This window comes from Mixophyes fleayi, chromosome 8 (assembly GCF_038048845.1).
Source record: "Mixophyes fleayi isolate aMixFle1 chromosome 8, aMixFle1.hap1, whole genome shotgun sequence".
NCBI classification, from domain to species: domain Eukaryota; kingdom Metazoa; phylum Chordata; class Amphibia; order Anura; family Limnodynastidae; genus Mixophyes; species Mixophyes fleayi.
Genome location: NC_134409.1, coordinates 121,476,135 through 121,500,658, shown reverse-complemented (window position 1 = coordinate 121,500,658; position 24,524 = coordinate 121,476,135). Strand labels below are relative to the sequence as shown.

General features: G+C 40.4%; 1 protein-coding gene across 22 annotated transcripts in view; it reads left to right on the top strand.

Annotated features, from left to right (window-relative positions):
- Nucleotides 1–24,524, top strand: part of CADPS (calcium dependent secretion activator) — a 395,853-nt gene that overhangs the window by 359,921 nt on the left and 11,408 nt on the right. The gene's annotated exons all lie outside the window — the stretch shown is intronic.

Sequence of the window (24,524 nt, the reverse complement as noted above, 5' to 3'; positions counted from 1 at the left end):
GTAAAGGGGGGTTCGGTGACCTCCTTTTATACAGTTCACTGAAACCCGGGGAGTAGGGGCATAACATTTAATAGCAAAATTTAGGATGCGGCAGAGAATCAGGTCCAGGAGGCACATGCATAGTGAAACACCCGTTTGGGCTATAAACCCAAAACAGGTACTATAATCCCGAATATGGCTTCAGTGCACATGTGCAGGCATCAGCACTTCGGACCGGTATAATGTGACACCCCCTCCTCACTTTCTATGGCAATGCTCAAAGGCGGAACTATCATATTTGAAGGGGGTGCAGCTCTTACGCCCACCCATCCCCGGCAATCACAGTAGTTCCAACTTTGCCAAGATGAGTTCTAAGATCAGAAATAGTTAACAGTAGGGGGTTCATTAGTCCCTAATATGCAAAGATTTTCTAACGAACATTCAAGTAATAATATTAGAACTCACCAATTATAAGTGATGACTTCAGAGCTGCTTGTTTTTACAGATATTATTTACAGGAGTTTATATATAAACTAACATCACTTATATTAAGTAAAGTATATATAAAAATGTAATATGAATGTGATATTTTACTGCCAGTTTACAGACATTTGGACATGTCCAAAATATTGATCAGGTGAGAAAACAGTAACTAGGCTGTACCATGCATGAGTATTTAAAGTAGTATTTAAAGTACATAAAGTAGAGTCTGATTAGGCATGGTAGAGAAGTGTATAGGTGGAAGTGTTGCAGGCAGAAGTGAGAGGCGAGAGGTGGTTATCAGACTACAGACAAAGCACAAGTCAGAGGCAGCTTTAAGAAGCGATTTGAGATGTATGAATGGGTGGTGTTATTGAGTGCTTGTAGTTGAGGATGAGTAAATTAAACTGGATGCTGTAGGATATGGAGAGATAGTATAGAGATTTGCAGAGTAGTGTGGTGGATGTGAAATGGTGAGAGACGAATATCAGTTTACAACAGTATTTAGGATTAATTTAAGTGGGAATTCGAGATAGAAGAAACTTGCAATAGTCCAGATGGGTGAATGGGTAGACACCTTGAAACAGGGTGTATTTATGTGACGGTGACAGGACTGGGAGAGAGACTGGTTTTGAGGAGTAAAGCAGAGGCAACAGTCAATGGTGCTGCCAAGACAGCAGGCCTGGGAGACTGATGAAATTGTAGTGTTGTTGACGATGAGGCAGTGGCTGAGATCTGAGGGCAGGTGGTGACTCGAGAAGGAGAGGGGATGATCAGCTCTGTTTTGGACATATTAAGTTTTAGTGTAGTGTTAGTGTTGGGGCATCCAAGTGGAAATAGCAGAGAGAGTGGATCACATGAGATAGTAGAGAAGGGGAGAGGTCAGGAAGGAGAGGTAGATTTGGGTGTTGTTAGTGTTGAGATGGCACTGGCCGAACAAGCAAATCAGTTGACAAAGAGAAGAGATGTACAGTGAGGGAAGCAGAGGGGTGAGAACAGAGCCTTGTGAGGACCCAACAGATAGAACACTGAATGAACGGTTGGATAGTAAGTGAACCAGGAGATAACATTGTCACTAAGGCCAATGGAGTGAAGGGTGTGCGGGGAAAATTGTTGATCAACGGTGTCGAGTGTGGCAGAGAGTTCCAGGAGGACAAGTATGGAGAAGTGACCCTTAGGGGTATATTTACTAATCTGCAGGTTTGAAAAAGTGGAGATGTTGCCTATAGCAACCAATCAGATTCTAGCTGTCATTTTGTAGAATGCAGTAAATAGATGACAGCTAGAATCTGATTGGTTGCTATAGGCAACATCTCCACTTTTCCAAACTCGCAGTTTAGTAAATCTAGCCCTTAGACTTTGCTATAAATAGATTGTTGATCACTTTTGTGAGGGCAGTCCCACTCACAAGTATATGTAAAAGATTCAGTATTTTGGCAAAACTAAAAATATTGTACATGAAGTTTCAATCATGGGAGAGGTTCCTTTTCTCCTATGAATATTTAATTGTCCGTACTGCTGGCCATATACAGTGATATCACCAAATCGGTCCAATTTTACCATGGGTGTGGTGATAAAACGAGTACATTACCTGAGCATAGCCCAATCAAACAATGAAAAGACATGAGATCTTCCTTGGCATGTCGGTGAATCAGACTGTTCCATGATTGCTATTTGCAGTGTGTTTTCTGCCGACTGCACTTACAAGCATCTTGTGATCCAAACAATAGGTTGAATTTATCCAATTTGGACCTCCAAATGTGGGACTCATGCAGTTGGTACTCAGGCTATTGGTACTCATGCAGATGGTACTCATGCTGTTGGTACTCATGCAGTTGGTACTCATGCTGTTGGTACTCATGCAGTTGGTACTCAGGCTATTGGTACTCATGCGGTTGGTACTCAGGCGGTTGGTACTCATGCTGTTGGTACTCATGCTGTTGGTACGCATGCTGTTGGTACTCATGCTGTTTTTACTCATGCTGTTGGTACTCATGCAGTTGGTACTCATGCTGTTGGTACTCATGCTGTTGGTACTCATGCTGTTGGTACTCATGCAGTTGGTACTCATGCTGTTGGTACTCATGCTATTGGTACTCATGCAGTTGGTACTCATGCTGTTGGTACTCATGCTGTTGGTACTCATGCGGTTGGTACTCATGCAGTTGGTACTCATGCTGTTGGTATTCATGCGTGTTAGAATGGGCCCATGTGTGGACAGTTTAAACCTGCTTAAGAGTGCTGCAGGGAACCTTGCTTAACCTAAAATATGTATTTTAGGTAAAACCAGTCACACATACAAATAACATCAACACAGTATTGCCAAATTTGCCTGATATCAATATGTGTGGCGTCAAAAACAGTGCACAGAAGAGCCATATCTATGTATCATCTGGTTGATGGCAGGATCAGTCCATTTATGGCCATTAGACAATGTTATACGTGAATATATATAAATTTATCCATTCCTATCTTGACCCATTTCTGGAGATTCAGGATATTGTTCATTTCAACTTTTGGTTCTTTGTTAAATTCTTTTCACCGCATTGCTTTGCCTCCAGAAAACAGACTTACACTAAAATATATCTGATTTAAGAAATCAAATGATCAAGGAAGACAGCAGTTAATACAGATAAAGAAAACTGATTATTATTTTGTCTGCATGGATGTCTTGAAGATGCAGCCCAAGGAAAAGATAAGGATTACAACAGATGTGCTTAATGACGGCTCATCTGCTTAAATCTAGCAGTCCCAAGATCAGTGATTAAAAAGCCATCTCTAACTTTAATGAAAAACACTATCCTGATAATAATACTGTGTGCTTGATAGCTTTCTTGCAGAGTTCATGCCAAGGCAGATCAGACATAGGAAACATTTGAATGGAGATGATACGTGGATTATATGGGTCAGTTATATGCTTAATCTGTCTGGCAGGGATTAAACAGTTATAGATTGCCTCTGAGTATTTGGCTTGCCCTTGACAGTTATCAGATCACACTGGTTGTGTTTACTATAAATTCTAGTAAGAACTTAATCATATAGTGATAGGGGCCGGACGGGGATGAGCTGGAGTGTAGCAACTGGTGCGCTGCTTTTTGAAGAGTTAATCACATACCATTTGGCTGTCTCTCGCGTCCTACCTAACTGGTTTCCACCTCATATCAGTCTATGGGTTTTAATATGTTCATTTATGGAAAAGAAAGATATAACTTAACTATAACTGAGACCAAAGAACATGCCCACTCAATTACAGCCAGCTGAATCTCCTGCAACACCTTTATGACTGAGAATGCAGTCATTTAAGCTACTGTGACACCACTGGCCCTGACCCTGTGTATTAATCAACCAATCCACACGGTTCATTTCTGCAAAGTTAGAGAAGCATCTCCCTGCTAACAGGGCAAGAAAGTGAAAGACAGTATGGTGGATTAAATTAGATAAGTATAAATATTTAAGTTATTTCATTCATATTAGTTAACTTTTGATATATAGTAATATTAAATTGTAGTTTTACTTGCTGTTTATTTGCTGCTTTTGGTCAAAACATAGGCACATGATGTCACGTGGCATGTGCGCTTCACTGTTGTAAATGACCCTTAATGGCTGATCTCGGTCAAATTAATAGTATGTTGGCCCCAGCTCATGTTAATAAATTGTGTAGACAATTGAGTATCATGCTTTATGAATATTTATATCAAATTATAGCTCTCTTGTAACTAGTTCCTTGTTAGAGATGAGCAATGTTTCGGTGGTATGTCTCACAAATGGAGTTTTGTGACGGAACATGGCGATTCATAGTGATGCAAAGTTCCGCTTTTCCTTCTCATTCTGCGGATTCCCATTCTGCTGTGTATCTGTATTTTGCAGAGCTAGGGAGATAACGGAGACCATTCATTCTGGTCTGTGGTGTGGTTGCGATATATTGCAGGATAAGTCTGTGTGGAACAAAAATAACAGGGGAATTCCAAGAGGAAAACTTAAAGCAAAATTCCGCCAGACAAACGTGCAAAATTCTGCACCAAAGGCGAATATTCCTAGTTAGTTGCTAAAGCTAAACCAATTAATAATCCATTTGCAACGATGAACCAATATTTTAGAGAGCACAGCCTATTATTTACAAGGATCCTCCCACACTCCAAAAACATACTATTAGGTTAATTGGCTGCTATCAAATTGACCCTAGTGTGTGTGTGTGTGTGTGTGTGTGTGTGTGTGTGTGTGTGTGTGTTAGGGACTTTAGACTGTAAGCCCCAATGGGGCAGGGACTGATGTGAATGAGTTCTCTGTACAGCGCTGCGGAATCAGTGGCGCTATATAAATAAATGATGATGATGATGATGAAGGATCTTTTGGTCTCAGTGCTGTCTTGGGCCCACCGACAAAATGGCTGCTTCCAAGGTGTGTAGGCGATGGATACACTTTAACACTATTTATTAGTAGATGTGATGCCGTGATGATTTCTCATGAAAAAAATGATACTATTAATTTGAAATTACATTGACACCCCCGATTTATTCCTTACAGAACAAAATAATGATTACAGATTTTTTGATGGTGTTCTAGCATTTGAGAGCAGAGCATTGATGGGCCCTCCTCCTACCTTCTGGGCCCCATATCGGCCGCATCCTGCCCCCCCCCACTCCCTCCATGGTGGTAGTCCGAGCTTCATGCTGGCTGCAAGAAAATACTAATATTTTTATTAATGAGTTTAGCTCACTGTACATAAAATAATCTTTATGATATATGCATTTGGACTTCACTGTGCATGAGCCCTCCCCTGTGCATGCTCAAAAAAGGCCCCCAGCAGGAGGGGCCTCGGGAGGGTGGAGTGGAACCACTGGGCCCTCCTCCAAATGTTGCTATGCCTTGTTTCGCCCTTGGCCTGTGGGTGATGAATAGGACATTTATTACGTATTATTACAAGTGCTTTGCTGATGTTGAGTACGTTTTCTATGTTAATTTGATTATTTTTTTTAAAAAGTTGTTAAAAAAGTTTCTAAAAGTATTAGATTAGTTGTCTGTGAAAAGCTTCTCTGTGTGGCATGGTGGCATAGTTGCTAGTATTGCTTTCTCACAGTACTGGGACCATGGGTTTGATGCCAACCTGGGCAATATCTGTGTGGATCTGGGCAATATCTGTGTGGACCTGGGCACTGTCTGTGTGGACCTGGGCACTATCTATGTGGACCTGAGCACTGTCTGTGTGGACCTGGGCACTATCTGTGTGGACCTGGGCACTGTCTGTGTGGACCTGGGCACTATCTATGTGGACCTGAGCACTGTCTGTGTGGACCTGGGCACTATCTGTGTGGACCTGGGCACTGTCTGTGTGGACCTGGGCACTATCTATGTGGACCTGAGCACTGTCTGTGTGGACCTGGGCACTATCTGTGTGGACCTGGGCACTATCTGTGTGGACTTGGGCACTGTCTGTGTGGACCTGGGCACTATCTATGTGGACGTGAGCACTGTTTGTGTGGACCTGGGCACTATCTGTGTGGACCTGGGCACTGTCTATGTGCCCCTGGGCACTGTCTGTGTGGACCTGGGCACTATCTGTGTGGACCTGGACACTGTCTGTGTGGACCTGGGCACTATCTGTGTGGACCTGGGCACTATCTGTGTGGACCTGGGCACTACCTGTGTGCACCTGGGCACTGTCTGTGTGGACTTGGACACTATCTATGTGCCCCTGGGCACTGTCTGTGTGGACCTGGACACTATCTATGTGCCCCTGGGCACTGTCTGTGTGGACCTGGGCACTATCTGTGTGGACCTGGACACTGTCTGTGTGGACCTGGGCACTATCTGTGTGGACCTGGGCACTATCTATGTGGACCTGGGCACTGTCTGTGTGGACCTGGGCACTATCTGTGTGGACCTGGGCACTATCTGTGTGGACCTGGGCACTATCTGTGTGGACCTGGGCACTATCTGTGTGCACCTGGGCACTGTCTGTGTGGACTTGGACACTATCTATGTGCCCCTGGGCACTGTCTGTGTGGACCTGGACACTATCTATGTGCCCCTGGGCACTGTCTGTGTGGACCTGGGCACTATCTATGTGGACCTGGGCACTATCTGTGTGGACCTGGGCACTCTCTGTGTGGACATGAGCACTATCTGTGTGGACCTGGACACTATCTGTGTGGTATTTGTACATTCTCCCTGTGCTTCTCTAGCTATACTAGCACTATCTAACAACACAATGTATGTCAATTGGATGCTGACAAAAAATAGACCAGTTTGTATTTGGGGTATAGAACTTATCCTGAAAGCTCTAGTGGAGCAGACACTGATATGGATGATTGAATATTCTGTGTAGAACGGTCGTGCTATGTATAACAGTTATAGTAATACTTGAAACCTGACGATTAGGTGTATTTTATTGAAGTGATTAAAACTGGAATATTTCCCTGGACCAGTTGTGTTTCCAAGTGACCTCTTTGGTTGTGTGATTGAATCACGGATCATTTTTCCTTTGCTGTTGTCGCTCACATACACTTACATAAGCCTTTTTTCCAGGTTGTGCATTTTTTTCCATTTAAGTCTACAGTTTAGCATGGTATTTTCATTGCCTAGTATTTAACTCTCCTAATGGCAAAATGTTTAATATATTCCCGGTTTTAGATCTTTAGAGGATTTCTGCCTCTTTAGCAGAGTTTTACAGAGACAGCTTTACATGCAGTGATAGATATTTGCTGAAGACAGTTAATTTGTTTTGTATCCTTCCCTGAGAAGATTGTTTCCTAATAATTCCAAGAAGCCAAACTGATTGCTCTGAAAAAGCTAAGGTCACCCCAGTCTTACCAAACTGATCAGCCTGTCATCCTGGTTGCTAGTATTAAACAGCACAGAGATTAACTGCGCACAGTGTGCCAGACACATTCAGCAGAGAATAAAGCAACAAAACGGACAGTTTGCAGAGGGTTGAGGACATATATATATATATATATATATATATATATATATATATATATATATATATATATATATGTCCTCAATCATTTTAAAACCTCAGAATGCCCCTGGAACTTATGGATATGTCATGGTGATTTATGCCCCTATTTATATGTATAGATATGCCATGGTGATCGATGCCTCTGGTATATATATATATATATATATATATATATATATTTATTTATTTATATATATGTATGCCGTGGTGATCGATGCCTCTGGGATATATGTATAGATATGCTGTGCTGATCTATGTCTGTTTAAACATTTTGCTGTGTTTAGTTGAAGAATCTGATTAAAACTGTTATAATGTGTCATTTCATAGGTGCCAATTTCCCTAATTTTCAGGGGCTTTCTGGGGTTTTTATATATGTGTCCCTGAAAATATCCCTATTTTTCAGTGTTACTCTTGTTCTGTGCACTGGAGGTAATTCTCAATATCTATTCATATACTCCAGGAATTACAAGTTCATTTTTATTTAAGAGGGGAATTTAATACACTTCAAATGACATCACAACCATGTTTAGAGAACATGTCCTCAACATTTTTAAACCTCAGAATGCCCCTGGAAATTATGGATATGTCATGGTGATTTAAGCCCCTATTTATATGTATAGATATGCCATGGTGATCGATGCCTCTGGTATATATATATTTATATATATATATGCCGTGGTGATCGATGCCTCTGGGATATATGTATAGATATGCCATGGTGATCGATGCCTCTGGTATATATAGATATATATTTATATATATGTATGCTGTGGAGATCGATGCCTCTGGGATATATGTATAGATATGCTGTGATGATCGATGTCTGTTTAAACATTTTGCTTTGCTTAGATAAAGAATTTTCAGGGGCTTTCTGGGGGTTTTAAATATGTGTCCCTGAAAATATCCCTATTTTTCAGTGCTACTCTTATTCTGTGCACTGGAGGTAATTCTCAATATCTATTCATATTCCCCAGGATTTACAAGTTAATTTGTGTTTAAGAGGGGAACTTAATACACTTCAAATGACATCATAACCATGTTTAGAGAACATGTCATGATGGGCACACCAAAGTCAGCTGAGAAGGTTATACACCTGCCCGCTAGCAAAGTATTCCTGGAAATTATATTAAAATGATGTTAATGACTATTCAGTGCCGCTAGCAGAGCAGTTTAAAGGGTTTCTTAACCCAAAAAGTATATTTTATTATTTAGTGTGTAGGGATAGAATTTTCTCCTACATTCCGATCACCTAGAGCTTCTTGGATCCCCTTAGCCACTCATGACCAATTCACGTTATGGTTACTATGCAAGAGTGGGTAACCCCACCCCCCAAAAAAAAAAAAATCAAACTCTTCTGCATGTCCTGACATTCTATTTGCGGTGGCTTCAGACTGCTATAACTGCCGCAAATATATGTTTCAGTTTTCAGTTTCAAGAAGAAACTTTTTTCCATTCTACACACACACTCTATAATAAAATATCTTTGTTTGGATGGAGATACCCTTTAATCATTCAGTGACACGATGGCCATGGACTTCCGATGTCACAGTAAGTAATTCACAAATTATGTATTATATACTATATATGATATATTATATGTTATTATTACATTTTTGAGTTATTAGAGCTGTTGAGATATAAAGTAAAGTAAAATTGTATAGTTCACAATTGTTTCAGTTTCAAGAAGAAACTTTTTTTCCATTCCGGCAATACATTAAATGGCCTTGTTGATGTCATACCTGTTACCCAATATATCATCCTTGCTTGACATAAAAACATTTATTTTAATTTGTATGCTAGTTAAAGAACATAATTGCTAGTTCAAGGAAATAATCTGTTGTATTTATTACTTTCTAATGTGATTTTGTATTTTATATTTTTTGTATTTTATATTTTTATATTTTATATTTATTGGAAATTAGCTTATTTCCACCTGTTAATGAGAATATTTCTATTCATAAGGTTCCGACCTGAGCATTTCATTGTCTTTATTTTAACTGTGGAGGGGATTTACTTAAGACAAGCATTGTACGTCAATGTGGATGATCTGTTTTGCCTCTAACACCCAATCAAGTTAGGATAAACATAGTAAAGTGTTTTCATTTTTTTTAATTTTCTTCTAATCTGATTGGGTGGACACAAATCGGTGTTGTATGGATATATTGAATGCCTTCATTAAATCACTCTGTAACTGACGTCACATTGTTAAAATTTTGTTACCTTTTGGTTATGATTTTTATATTTATATTTATATTTGTATATCAATTCTATTGAAGTGAAATTAAATCAGTCTATTGATGACCAAGGAATTAGCCCTTAATTGGTTAAAAATGTAGGTGACTATTGTTAGGATAGTTGGCCAATTTCACAAAAATGTTGTTACTTTTTAGACTTTATATTACATAACGACCTTAGAGTCAAACTTACAGATGCTAAGGGCAATTTTTGTAAATTTGAAGAAAGTAAAGCTAGATTTAAAATAAAGAGTGTAGCTTTAATTTCATGAAGTTAACACTTTAAAGACTAAGGGCCTGATTCATCAAGGATCTTAACTTGAGGAACGTCTTATTTCAGTCTCCTGGACAAAACCATGTTACAATGCAAGGGGTGCAAATTAGTTTTCTGTTTTGCACATAAGTTAAATACTGCCTGTTTTTTCATGTAGCACACAAATATCAACTTTAAATTTCAGTGTACAAATAAGCTATCAAGTATTTGTGTGCTACATGAAAAACAGTCAGCATTTCACTTATGTGCAAAACAGAATACTAATTTGCACCCCTTGCATTGTAACATGGTTTTGTCCAGGAGACTGAAATAAGAAGTTTCTCAAGTTAAGATCCTTAATGAATCAGTCCCTAATTTATTAACATCGTGGTCCTGATTTAGAGTTGGGTGTAAGTCCATTTGTGCCATTTAAAAATAAAATGGTAGAATTGCGCATGCGCACAACTTGTGTTGAGTTGAGCGTATCTTAAACTTGTGTCCACTTGCACGTGTAAAGGGGGATCAGGTCGTCCACGTGTACAATGAGCTCAGTATATGCATAGAGACGCAAGTCAAGCACGCCCCTTAGAGATGAATGTCATTCTGACTTACACATATCCTTAAGATACACCTTTTAGGAGGCATGTATTTGCGCATCCCATTGGCGTGGTGCAGGTTTCTGAGTTGATGACACATTTTTTTGGCAGATGTATACTTACCCTAGATTTACAGTGGCATGTATATTAAGACATGAAAACACATCCATAGAAATATAAGTGTATGAACGCATTTTTGAATGTGACAAAAATCGCAATTTTACATTTAAATCTAAATCAGGACTTGGGATCTAACTCCACTTTTGTGAATCTGGCCGGCTATACAAACACAGTTTGCGAACTGATGCTAAATGGGACAGCATCAATTGCTGCTTATATTAACAGTGTGTTCCGATTTGCGATGCATTCTCAGTTGATCTTGATGTACAAAAGCCCTCATCATGACACGTGCTCTATAAACATTAGTGTAATGCCATTTGATGTATATTAAATACTCTATAATTGCAAGAAAGTGAAACTAAACTATTTATCCAACTGATCGTCCTACAAAGTTTTCTGTTCCCCCCTAACGCACTACGACTCCGCACAGCTGCTGTACAGCGACACTCGTTGACTCTCTTTCCATTCCCATCGAATGTTGTTTGGGCTCAAGTTGGTGCCGAGTCAAATCCGCCAGTTTTGTTTGCCTTCTGTAGCCCAGCTCTCTAATTAAAAGAGGACGGCTCTGTACAGTAATGCATGTTTTTAAATATATTGACATAATTAGCAGTTTTGGTGGAGGGGAAAAAAAACCGATGTGTTGCCTTGCACTGTTTGCGGAAAGAAATAAACATATCGGAATCGTGCATGTTAGAGCGTCATCTGTTTGAATAAAGAGCACAGCCCCATAACATGTTGTTCCTTCTATAAAGGAGATATGGTGGCATTTGCCTGATTAACTTGCTTGACAAAAAGTGACAGCTGCTGTGGATGCATGTAGATAAGCCTTACAGTCTAGTTCCGCCTTAGTACATCTGTCAGCAGAATGGGAAGAATAGGGAATGCAAGGAGACAAATTGGTCCCAAAAGGCTGCCCATTCATCCACGCAGGTTTGCTCTATTCAAGCGCTCACCGAGAATCTCAAGTATTAGGCAGCTTATTCCATGTCATTCAGCCTTTATAATGAACCTACAAGTGTTTAATTTCTTTTTTTTTTTTTTTCTTACCTCTGGCGGATAAAAGAGTTGTTTTTTTTCTCAAGCATTAATTGTAAGTCTAGCTGATCAACTCTCAATATTAACTCATTGTTAAATGACTGATTAACCCGCTGGGCACTCAGACATTGTGGAAGCAACAGGTCTCCGGTCAATCTTTGGCTGCCATGTTAGACATTTATTTGATGTTGGGTTTTTTTCTTACATTTTGAAAGGAACATTTTCACTCGCAATTATTTTATATTCTGTAGTAAGAGAATAACGTAGCCTAATAAGTAAAAGTTAATGGTACTTGAAGTCACCTTGGTGTTTCATGACCTTATATAGGATAATGCCTTCAGCCGGGTTTGGAGTGACATCAGTATCCGTATAATTTACACAAGAGCTCCCTGTTTATTTCTTCCCACAATCCTCTACGTTAAAACGTTGTTGCTTATTATTTCCACATATATTATTCACCAGAGATTATAATATAATAACTTCACTTGTGCACTATAAAAATCTAGTGTTAATAACTTATATGGGAATTTGTTCTAGAATTATGTTTTTTTAGCAGTGACCTTAGTGTGATCAGGGTAAATTCGTGGAAAGGCCACAAAGACAAATGCCTGAGGTGGCAGAAGCATAGAGGGGGGTAACACGGGCAAACGCAGGATTTGTAGAGGGGGGTTTCCACACCGCGCCACCAGTGGGTGTGACCAGCATGCATGGGGGAGTGGCTTTAATTTTAGACAGTGCTTGGCTGCTCTCCAACTCTTCCTATCCCCATAATATAAATGGACAATGCTGCGTGCACTACTGTTAGGTGCACGCAGCTCTCCCTTTTCAAGCAGAGCCGTGTGAATCGGGAGCAGGATCCAGCCACCTCAATTATACAGTGTCTCAGGCTTGGAGAGGGGTTTTCAGGCACTAGGAACCCCCCCCCCCCCCCTTGATTTGCCTAAGATTACCGTTACTCTTACTCTCATGACACATATATGTACTATATATATATATATATATATATATACTATCTCTCAAGACACTTGATAGTGCCTTTGCTATGCTTGTTTAATGTTCTTATATTATTTATGTAATATCATGTGTAATTTTCTTTTCCATTTACAGACACATTTGGTTTTGGGGCAATAGAGCACTGTAGCCTGGGAGGGAGTGGGGTTATAGGCTAAAATCTTAAATGTGGGCTTACATGTGTCTCCAATGGCTTCATATGACTATACCTGATGTTTTTAAAAACAACTATTGTGAAACTGAAAAACTAATAGGTTTGTTACAGCAAGATAAAAAAAAAAATATGTTGGCTAATATTTCAAAATGAAAGCTAATCATCATTTGCTGTAAACTCCTATGCTTACAGCAAAACTAGCTTTACAGTTCTGACAATACATCAGAACGCAGCAAACTGCCCCATCAGAGCTGTACAGCAAGTTATACTGTCAGTTTATAGTAAGCCCTGATCACTATCATCATCATGACCATTTATTTATATAGCGCCACTAATTCTGCAGCGCTGTACAGAGAACTCACTCACATCAGTCCCTGCCCCATTGGAGCTTACAGTCTAAATTCACTAACACACACACACACACACAGACAGAGAGAGAGAGAGAGAGAGACTAGGGTCAATTTTTGATAGCAGCCAATTAACCTACAAGTATGTTTTTGGAGTGTGGGAGGAAACCGGAGCACCCGGAGGAAACCCACACAAACACGGGGAGAACATACAAACTCCACACAGATAAGGCCATGGTCAGGAATTGAACTCATGACCCCAGCGCTGTGAGGCAGAAGTGCTAACCACTGAGCCACCGTGCTGTTATTTTATTTGGGATATCAAACAGCGATCAAATTGTAAACACATATTACTTTGTTGTAATAAAACTGCCGTTAAGTTTGTTTTCCAGTTTGGTGGCAGTTATCCTTTAAGGACCAGAACACTGTGTATTACTAATATCAGTAGTGATCGGCTGGGATCTCATGAATGTGTGTCTCAATAGGTAGACATCTAGTGCTCCTTAACTTACCTTTTCATCCATTATGTACAAGAAGGAAACTGAATATCAGAGCCTGATTAAAAGCCAATGGGGAAGTAGGCAAGATACTGGTTTGGGCATCTCCCTTCCCCCCACTTCCATTTGTCAGAAAAAAAACACCCATAATAACAGGTTTGAATAATCCAGGCCCCTCAGTGCCCACTGGGCCATAGGCAGCAGATTAGGCTGCCTAATGGATAATCTGGCTCTGCTGAGCATTGATCACCATCATTGATTGCTGAAGAATGAAACCCTTGGAACAGAAGGGAATCATTTGGTATCCATTAAAACGGCAAACTATAGTGCTATGTAATTGCAGCGTTATTAATTTCCGAGCAGCAGCCTTCGGTTACAATTTGCACAATAAAACCTCAAATGTTATTCTCTCAATAGATAAATTGTTGTAACCCCCATATTTATTTTATTTAGAGGAACTGAACTTATCTACATATAACAGCATACCCTCTACAACAGGCCTGTCCAACCTGCGGCCCTCCAGGTGTTGTGAAACTACAAGTCCCAGCATGCTCTTCCAGCTATCAGCTGGCTATCTACTGGCAAGGCATGCTGGTACTTGTAGTTTCACAACATCTGGAGGGCCGCAGGTTGGACAGGCCTGCTCTACAACCTCATAGTTCCTTTCTGCAGAACATCCCTTTTTCCCTTTGTTAGTTGCAGATTAACAGTTTTCTGACTATCTGCGGAATGTTCCCTTCTTACTTGCACTACGAACACACTTGGGTGACATGTGCTATCTCCCCTCAAAGCAGTGTTAGATAAAAAAAAAAAATCACCATACAGGCAAACTAGTTACCTGCCTATAGCAGTATGTTCATGGTGTGGCATAGAAACGCTTTTATCTTGATTTTATCTACTTTTTCTTTATTTATAATTAGTAATTACCAAGCACTTGTCTTTTCTAGTAAATATCATAGAGGAAAGTGGTATTGGGTAAACGGTAACTCTTAATAAAGCCTTGAATGGGAAAATGGCTTAAAACACAAAAAACGCACCAGTTTAGCACTGTTTTCCCTCAATTATTAGAGGTAATTTGTTATTTTTTGCCTCATTGGAATGTTAGATATTAAGAATTCTAAACGTCTCTCTCATTATTCAAGGAAACAGGGGTTTCAAAATGGCTTCCTAATATTTTCTAATTTTATCCTATTCGTGCATCACAGTGGCTCCTGTTAGCAAACAGAGACCTTGTATCACCACCCGGCTGCTGACTACAAACCCTCCTAAATTGGCAAACTTAATCTTTCCTTTAGAAGTGAAGCCTCCGCTTCCATCTCGAGAAACAAACATCTACAGGGCTCTTTGAGCAATGGTTTCCCATGTAGTGCAACAGGCAATTAAATTGTTATCAGTTTTTAAATGGTTCAATGCAAAGGGGATGCTGAGTGCAATGTGTTGCAGACCTGTTCGGCTAAAAGTAGGTATTAAATGGGATTTAATTACATAGGAATGAATCCAAGCAATGCTAATTTGGAGAATTCTTATAATATTGTGCATGAGACCTTTGTTATGAGTTGGTTCCTGCATAAGTACCCCCTCCACTCACAAACACTACAGAGTTCTAGCTGTGCTTTGTATACAACAAATTGTCTTGCCTCTGTCATTGAAGCTTGGCTGAGATCAGTCCCTACAGCATCATGGATCCAAATTTGTCAGCCAGTGAAAAAAATTGGAATTCCACAATCAGAGCGTGCATTGATTTGTGGCTCTTTTTAATTAGAAAATGGATTTTTATCTGATAGGAGGCTGGTATTAATTGGATCCAGCAAAGTGGTAGAGAAAATCTAGACGCAAACTGCGGATTTTGAAACTAGTAAATGAATGTATTCTGTTTGTTTTTTTTAACTGATACAAAAATGTCAGGTGTTACATAAATGCATCACTATTTGCTAACTTCCTATTGCTTTAAGTAATATAAAATAGCATTTTGATTGGATAACTGTATGCAATTTTTATATCAGTTTATAAACTGAAAATCAGGGAAAACAGCGCTAGAGATACAATACAGGTGCAGTAGTTACTATTCTTCATAACAAATGTCCACAATCACAAGTGTGTCCGGGAGCATAGAATGGAGAAGGTAATGGCACTAGAATAATGGTATCCGGATTAATAAACCTATTTTGAGTCCAGCAATAAGTGGGAATGGTAAAAACCAGCAGTACTCACGATCCCCTTCTTTTCCGCTTATGTCATGGCTCTCCGGAATAGACTCCTATGCAGCTGTCCGCTGCTATTGATAACCAAAGTGCGCTGTAAGCTGATTCCTCCTTGCGGTGTTGTCCGCAGCTCTCCCGTAATTCAACAGCTGTCCGCGTGTGACTGTGTTGGCTGTGTATTTAAAAAACTCATTACCCGGGCAGAAACGAAGAATAGTGAAACTGGTTTCTCATAAGGTTAGTCCGTGCTACCTATTGGTACCTAGCCAGATCGAAACAGCTGGCAGTAGATGAAATAGACAAACTGGACAACGCATTTCGTCTCAAAAATTAGACTTTTTCAAGCCAAAAGATATATCAGTTTATACCTAGTTTCCAAGTTAAAGACACTAAGGTTCGTTTATGAACCAGAAAAAAAGTTCTGAAAAAAACAGAAACAAAGTGTGAGTAAGTCCATTTTCATGGGTGAGCTTATGGCTTGGTTTAGCGCTTCAAGATGGCAGCCCCTACAAGCTAGCAACATGTTGCATCTTCTGAGGAGTTTGGCCGATCAGAGTGTTCTTGCCGAATGCACTTGACTTAAGCAAGCTTCAATGGGTGGAGACCGGTTTAGCGCATGGCACAGAGCCCCATTAAACCCACAAAGTAACTTGATTTTTACATCTCTGGGACTATTTATTCCAAAGCAATGTATTTTAGGTAAATGATCTTTAATTTTGTCTATATTGATATCTTGAAAATGTTTTTGCATCAAGTATATTTAATTAAAAAGTATACTTGTGGATAAAATTATGTTTTAACTTTGTTGAAATGCCTCTTCTCTTCTGGAGTTGTCATTTTGTATAACCAAATCCTTTAAGTAGATAGCAATAGTGACATCTGTTGGCTACAACAAGTTTCTACACTCCTCCTATTAAATCACTAAATATTTGTGCATATGTTTTGAATGACTAGGGCTGATCTTCAAAGGAAGTGATAATTCCCTTTACATGATAAACCTTTCAGCCATGACAATGCTGTATGGCTCTTAACTCCATATAATGGTGAAATAATGCTTGCCCCATAATTCATAACTTAATGATGCCTCTTCTGCTATGAATGGCAAGATAGCTCAAAACAGCATGTTGTGTGATATATCCGGTGATTTGTAGGTGAAAATCTTTGGCAATGTGCGGTTGTTTCAAAACTGAAAAATAAAAACGCAGCTTGATGCATTTACCCCTTCATCATTATCATCACCATTTATTTATATAGCGCCACTGATTCCGCAGCGCTGTACAGAGAACTCACTCACATCAGTCCCTGCCCCATTGGAGCTTACAGTCTAAATTCCCTAACATACACACACACAGACCGACAGAGACTAGGGTCGACTCTGATAGCAGCCAATTAACCTACTAGTATGTTTTTGGAGTGTGGGAGGAAACCGGAGCACCCGGAGGAAAACCATGCAAACATGGGGAGAACATACAAACTCCTCACAGATAAGGCCATGGTCGGGAATTGAATTCATGAATTCAATTGCCGGCTACGTGGCACGCGGACATCGCGCCGCGCATATTGCCGGCAGTTACAGTAGAAATCTCCGCTCGTTTTGCCTCTTAATTTTTTGGGGCGCGAGGAAATATGAGCAGAGATTTCTGTCAAATATCCACCATAAAGTGTCTTGACGTTCCAGAGACACTTCAAGGTTAATTGAATCTCTCCCTAAATATGTTTTCAGTTTGCATTTTTTAGTTACATTTATTGTAAAAAAAAAAAAAAAAAAAAAACATGGGGTCTGGTACATTTTGTTAACTTACAACAGTTTATGGCAGAGAAACTGACAGGGATACAACTTTTCTGACAGAGATACACTCATCACTTTTGAGCAGCTATAACGTTTCTGAGTGTTAATATTTAATGCTTCACTATTATCTTGAAACTGTGACAGCATGTGTTGCTGCCATATTAGACATCTGCTAGTCCGGGTGAAATAAAAAAAGTACTTTCACTTATCAAGGACATAGATAAAAAGAATGATAATGCTGACTATATATTATATAGATGTTATGAGGATGCCCCCCATCCCCCTTGTAAGTGTTGCTATCACTTTGCTATCACTTTATGATAATTGCTTTGTTATTAATTATGAGCAAGTTTCATAATTATTTCTTAGTAGACGGTCTCCAGGGTCTGTGTGATACTGCAGAGGGGTATGTATTAGAAAGAGGACCAATCAGAATCCGCAATTAGGAAGATTGCAGCTTCTGATTGGTCCTGCCACACATACACACTTCCTGCAGCCATTCTAAAATAGCAAGTGTAAATGTTCTGACAGTTAGGTTGTAGTGCAGTTAGTGACCTATCGTGGCCATACAATGGAGGCAGCCGTTTATGGAATGAATAAGTGACAATGACAATGCATCCTGTCAGCACTCTAGAGATTAATGACATCACTAAGATATGAGGTACAAAGTGTGAGATGCCTCAGTGATGTCATTAGTTTCTAGTGAATTGTGAGCCTAAGTGCCTCATACCTCAGTGATGTCATTGACTCCTAGTGAGCTAATTGGCCTAATTTTCATGCGTATTAAATTACTATTTTAAAGATTAGACGGAGCCATCTACAGCAGGTGGGCGGGGTCTTTGACTAAGATACTGACCACACCCATTCATACTGTGGATGTCTTCAAGTTCCAATGTACTATTCTCCTGATCTTTCCTCCTCCCTCCTCTCTCGTGTAACTGACTGCCTCTCAGCCATCTCATCCTGGATGTCCTCTCGCTTTCTTAAAATTAACATCTCCAAAACCAAACTCATTGTCTTTTCCCCACCCAGGCTCCCTTCCCACCATGACCTCTCTATCGTTGTTAACAACTCCACTATCTCCTCTGTCACCCAACTCCGCTGCCTAGGTGTCACTCTCGACTCCTCTCTCTCTTTTGCCCCCCACATTCAATCCCTTGCCCAAGCCTGTCGCTTCCAACTCCGTAACATTGCCCGCATCCATCACTTCCTCTCTCAAGATGCCACCAAAACTATCATCCATGCTCTCATCATCTCCCGTCTCGACTACTGCAACCTCCTCCTTACTGGCCTCCCCTGCTCCCGCCTTGCCCCCCTCCGCTCTATACTCAATGCGGCTACGAGACTCATCTTCCTCTCACGCCGCTCCTCCTCTGCCTCCCCTCTCTGTCTTTCCTTACACTGGCTCCCCTTCCCCTACAGAATCCTTTTCAAACTCCTCACCACCACTTACAAGGCTCTCTCTCAGTCTACTGCCCCCTACATCTCTAACCTCCTCTCCATTCACACTCCTGCCCGCTCCCTGCGCTCGGCCAATGATCGCCGCCTCTCCTCCACTCTGATCACCTCTTCCCACTCTAGAATCCAAGACTTCTCCCGAGCTGCCCCCCTTCACTGGAACGACCTCCCTCGCTCCATTCGTCTCTCACCCAATCTGTGCTCCTTCAAGCGGGCTCTTAAAACTCACCTGTTCCTTAAGGCCTACCAACCATCCACTTAACCTCTCACCTCTTCTGGTTCTCCCCTGCCCCCTTTCTCTCTCCCCGTTGCTTCATTGGCTCCCTTATGTACCTGATTCTGTTTACCCTCCCTTAGGATGTAAGCTCGTATGAGCAGGGCCCATCTTCCCTCCTGTCTCCATACCTGTTCTTCCGCTCCGTCTCTACTGTATCTGCCTGCCTGGAGTTTCTGAAGTACTGGTACTTTGTGTTTATTGTTCTGTACTGTCTTACCCTGTATAGTCTACTGTTTGTACCATGTACGGCGCTGCGGAAACCTTGTGGCGCCTTACAAATAAACGATAATAATAATAATAATACTATACACAGACTCTAGAATTCATTACCTTTTGTCCTTTGCTGACATAACAAAACGCATAGTGGGAGATAAATAACACACACATTGTTTGTAGACGATGAATGTCATACCTTGTTGCATTTTGACTTTATTGGCTACACTGATAGTGTTGTCGTACAAGTGGGTGGTGCCTGCCTTTTCGGTCCAATAAATGATAGACAAGCAAGATGAGCATAAAAGGTATTTCTCGCCTTTCCCAAAACACACCTAAAAACTGGGAAACAGTTGATGTAGGTTGAATGTGCATCAGAGGTGGAACTAGGGAGGCAGGGAGGAGGGAACAGGGGCCCCCGACCCTCTGCATCTGCCATGCAGCGGGCCCAATTATATCCACGGGCCCCGGTGCACTTCATCTGCCGCACTAATGGAAGTTCCGCCACTGGTGTGCATTACAATAAAGTATTTTATATATAGATTATTATTTCAAAAAATTTATTTTCATTTCTCTCTGATATGTTGCCATCTTTTTATTGCTATCCAGCAATGATGGTGATATTTTGGCAAAATTGGAAAGTGAAAAATAGGAATTATTGAAGGTTAAGTGCTATGCACTGTTTGAACAGCAGAGCGGCGATACTGTGTACTGGGAGAGGCTTTTAGCTAACCCAATCCAAAGAACAGTTGGGATAGGAGTTAAAAAGTGGATGGAATTTACCAAACAATTGAGTTAACAATGTCCTCTTAAAGCAAAAGAGTATAGATTAATCAAACAGAAAATTCTGCACTGTTGTGAAATATTCATTAATAACAAAAATATTTTGAAAAGTGTTTTCTTAGACCTTTCTCGTTAATGGTTGTTGGTTTTGATCCTGTTGTTTGAATTTTCTCTTACTTTATTTTTCCATTTAGACGGCATGTAAAAAATGCATATTTTGATGTTAATTTACACCCAGCATTCAGCCTTTCTCCTGTTTTGATGATTACTGGCAGTAATGTGGTCGATCACATTTATATGATGCCGGTAGAGACTTTTATGTTTTTGTTAATCTTTATATGATAGTTGTCCTACTCAGTGCTTTTTTGTAAGAAGGAAGGTGCCAGAACTCACCTCTTTCTGCCCCCCTTTTCTGTATTCCTCTCTTTCTGCCCCCTCATTTTTCTGTAGCCCTCTCTTTCTGTCCCCCTCATTTTTTTGTAGCCCTCTCTTTCTGCCCCCCTCGTTTTTCTGTATTCCTCTCCTTCTGCCCCCTCATTTTTCTGTAGCCCTCTCTTTCTGCCCCCTCTTTTTTCTGTAGCCCTCTCTTTATGCCCCCCTCATTTTTCTGTAGCCCTCTCTTTCTGCCCCCCTCGTTTTTCTGTAGCCCTCTCTTTCTGCCACCCTCATTTTTCTGTAGCCCTCTATTTCTGCCCCCTCATTTTTCTGTAGCCCTCTCTCTCTGTCCCCCTCGTGTTTTTGTAGCCCTCTCTTTCTGCACCCCCCCCCCTGCTTTCTGTAGTCTGTACTTACCTTCTATGCTTCTTTTCTTCTTTTCTTCTTTTCTCGCTTCTCTGCGTGTTTTATTGATCGCGGCTCCTCTCACTGTCAGAGTTGTGATGTCACAACGCTGCCAGGAGGCTAACACAGGACACACACTAAGATGCGGTGCTGCACTATAGCAGCACCACAAAGAAAAAAAAAATGACAGAAGTCGCAAACATCAAATGTTCAAAAGTTAATTTTTAAAACTTGGAAAATCCGTCGAAAAAAGGTGCCGGTGCGTTTTATGACCAAAAAAAAGCACTGGTCCTACTTATATTCTGTCTCTGAGAAATAACACAATACCTGTTATGTTTCTGGCCTATTAATAACGTTCGAAAAGAGTTCTAGTTTTAGTAGTCCAGCAATAGAACAGTGCCCAGGTGGCAATCCTTGTTCTATCCAGTGTTTTCATTAAAATATTGTGTTCCCTTAACAATGGACAATACCGTGGAAGCGTACTTAATATTTTGCTTTCACTGTAAATAAATCAACTTATTTTATGTCGTACCTCCTGCTTAAACCGGCTTGTTTATGTACGTGTTCCCTCGACACATTCAATTCAAAAAGTTACAGCATTAAAAGGATCTGAAAACAAACCGATATTTCGCAACAACAAAGGACACCGCTCGCTGAAAACTTTTGCCTGGTAATAGCAGCCTCCGTTTTTTAAGAGCTTGGAATTGCTCTGATTGGTTGGAGCTGGAGAAGCCAGGGCTGACACCGAGGTCACTCGTGTGAGTTACCAGGAAAATTGAGTAGTATCACCAATTGCCGTGTTCTTATGAGCATTAAAGTACATAATAATAGACAAACAAGAGTGGTTAAAGCAAGCAGGTAGGATTACTTTGTCCTTTTGTCAGAAGCATAAAATGTCTTTTCGTCCGTTTTAAAGACTTCTCAACCCCCAGATCCACCCTGCAGTCACCTGCTGAGTCATTTTGTGCGCTTAAGCTCCAGCCCTTAACAAGAAGTTATTTGCTAAATTGAGAGAAATAGTTTTCTTTTTCTGGTATTAAATAAAGTGCTAGATTTTAAGGGGAAAGAAGGAAAATAGAACACAGAGTAGTAAAAAAATAAAACATCTTTTAATCTGCAAAATAAAAAGAACTAAAATAAAATTGACCGCACCGTAGTATAAGAGACTGTAGAAGAATAATAAATAATAAAGAAATAATACTTCCTTAAACATCCCCAGCAGAACTTCCCTTGTAAAACTTGTCACTTCACATTGCCATCAGCTCCTACAACAATAATGATTTCATGCTTATTGCTAATTGCAAGCACAGCTGAGGCACAGCGGGAAGTTCTACACAGTCTCAGGCCTTTACACCAGCTTCAATCTGTTGTGTAGCACTTGTTCACATACAAAAAAAAAAACACAAAAAAACTACTAGCAAAGGCAGAAAGAGGCAGAGTCCCAGGTTTCTTGTAATCCCTCTGCCTCCCCGCTGACAACCCAGCCCTATGAGCATTCCTGGTTTTGTCCCCCTCTTTACAAAAGCTGAAGGGACCTTAATCTACAAGTATATAAGCTTCTGAATAAAGAATACAACTGCTTCAGGTGCATTAAAACTCAGCGCTGCATCTGGTTTACAGGATTCTGTCTGCAGCACCCCTGGGGTGAACTGCCGCTTCCTGTAAAGAACGAGTGTGAACTGCAAGTTCATGGCAAAGAGCAAGGAGGTCATGTTTCGATTGAGACCTAACAAAATGAAATGGGTAGTGGGGGGGTTTGCAGATGTTATGGGGATATGTGTAATGACACCACCTCCTTGTGAGTAGAGGTTCTCAGCACGGTGAATACGAAAAACGTGCGGCAGCCAGTGTGTTACTTTGAAGATTTATTCATATCAATTTTTGCAATTTATATATTCAGAGACAAGTATGTTATGTGTGTTATGTATCATAGCACTGTCTGCATTGCCCCCCCGCTGGAAATGAATATCCGGCATAGACCAAAAACAAAATATATAAATAATTTGTTGGATATACATTTTTTTTTTTCACCAGCTGTAATTAACCTCTTAAATTGCATTAAATTTACATTTCAAACAACCATCTTGGTTACTACATATTGCAGATATAAAAAGTCAGGAGATCAATTTCTACCTTTGCAATGATACTTCGGCTGGGCACACACTACAAATAAATTTCTCCCGATGCGATATAGTTAACGATTTTACCAATGACTGGCAAAAAAAAATTGTCCCGATCAGCATGCAGATTCACGTGTACACACTATACACGTTTTACACGATTCACCTTCAGATCTGTGCTCTTCATCTGTCATAACCATCGGCTGAAAAGATTGGGACTCTGCACACTCCATAGAGATCTATGGACACTGCTGGATGTGAGTGCCTACACACTGCAGAATTGGAACGGCATAGTTCCATCGTTGGAACGTGATTCTTAGTTCAGTTTAAAAATCAAATGAAACGATACCATGAGCTTTGGAACGATAATCGTTCATCGTTGCAGTGTACATACTAATGCGATATTGGGCCGAACAGTCGTTTATCGTGTGATTGGCCCCATAAACCCTGTTATGTGTACCCAGCCTTTTTCTTTTTTACTTTCTAGGCTGCAGATGGCACATGACATTGTACATTAGAGATCCCATTTTTGTTTGCATAGACCTGTTTTTCGCCACTAGAAATTGTTGAACTATGACTCCCATTTTCCTTAGCTGTGGCTTACTGCTATCTCATTTTAAACATGAATGGAAAACACTGCCAGATCGTGTACATTGGTTTCATGTGAGGACATCAGTATGCAGGAACAGTTCTATGGCCGAAACATGCCACGTTTCGTCCATTTAACAGCCAGGATTCAGTAAACTTCACACCACGCTAAGTGGGGGCCGATGTGAGGGAAGGTAAAGTGCATATAAATGAGGCAATACGAGAATAAAATGTATATTTTCAATGTCTTACTGTGATCAGCATCATTTGTTAATGGGCGCCAGAGGCAATTACGGAACATCTAAATGAAGGATTAAGGATTGATGCTTGTGGTAAAACACCTGCTCCTATCTGTGAGCACAGACAGAGGATGAAATGTCAGATTATATTATAGATCTATTAAAAGTCACCAAACTGTAAGAAAAGTTAATGTGGTGACCTCTCACTGCCTGCCTCACACCTTACTGCCTCTGCCCTGCGGGAGGAAGCTGCAATTTGATAGAAGGATCATTTCATCAGCCTAAGTGACTGATCTCATGGATATATAACAGGACATGTGTTGTGTTTTTGTAAAGCTCCAAATGTTTGAAGCAGAACAGTAATGGGATAAAGTTTCCTTAATACTACAACCTTTATTTTGGGTTCTGG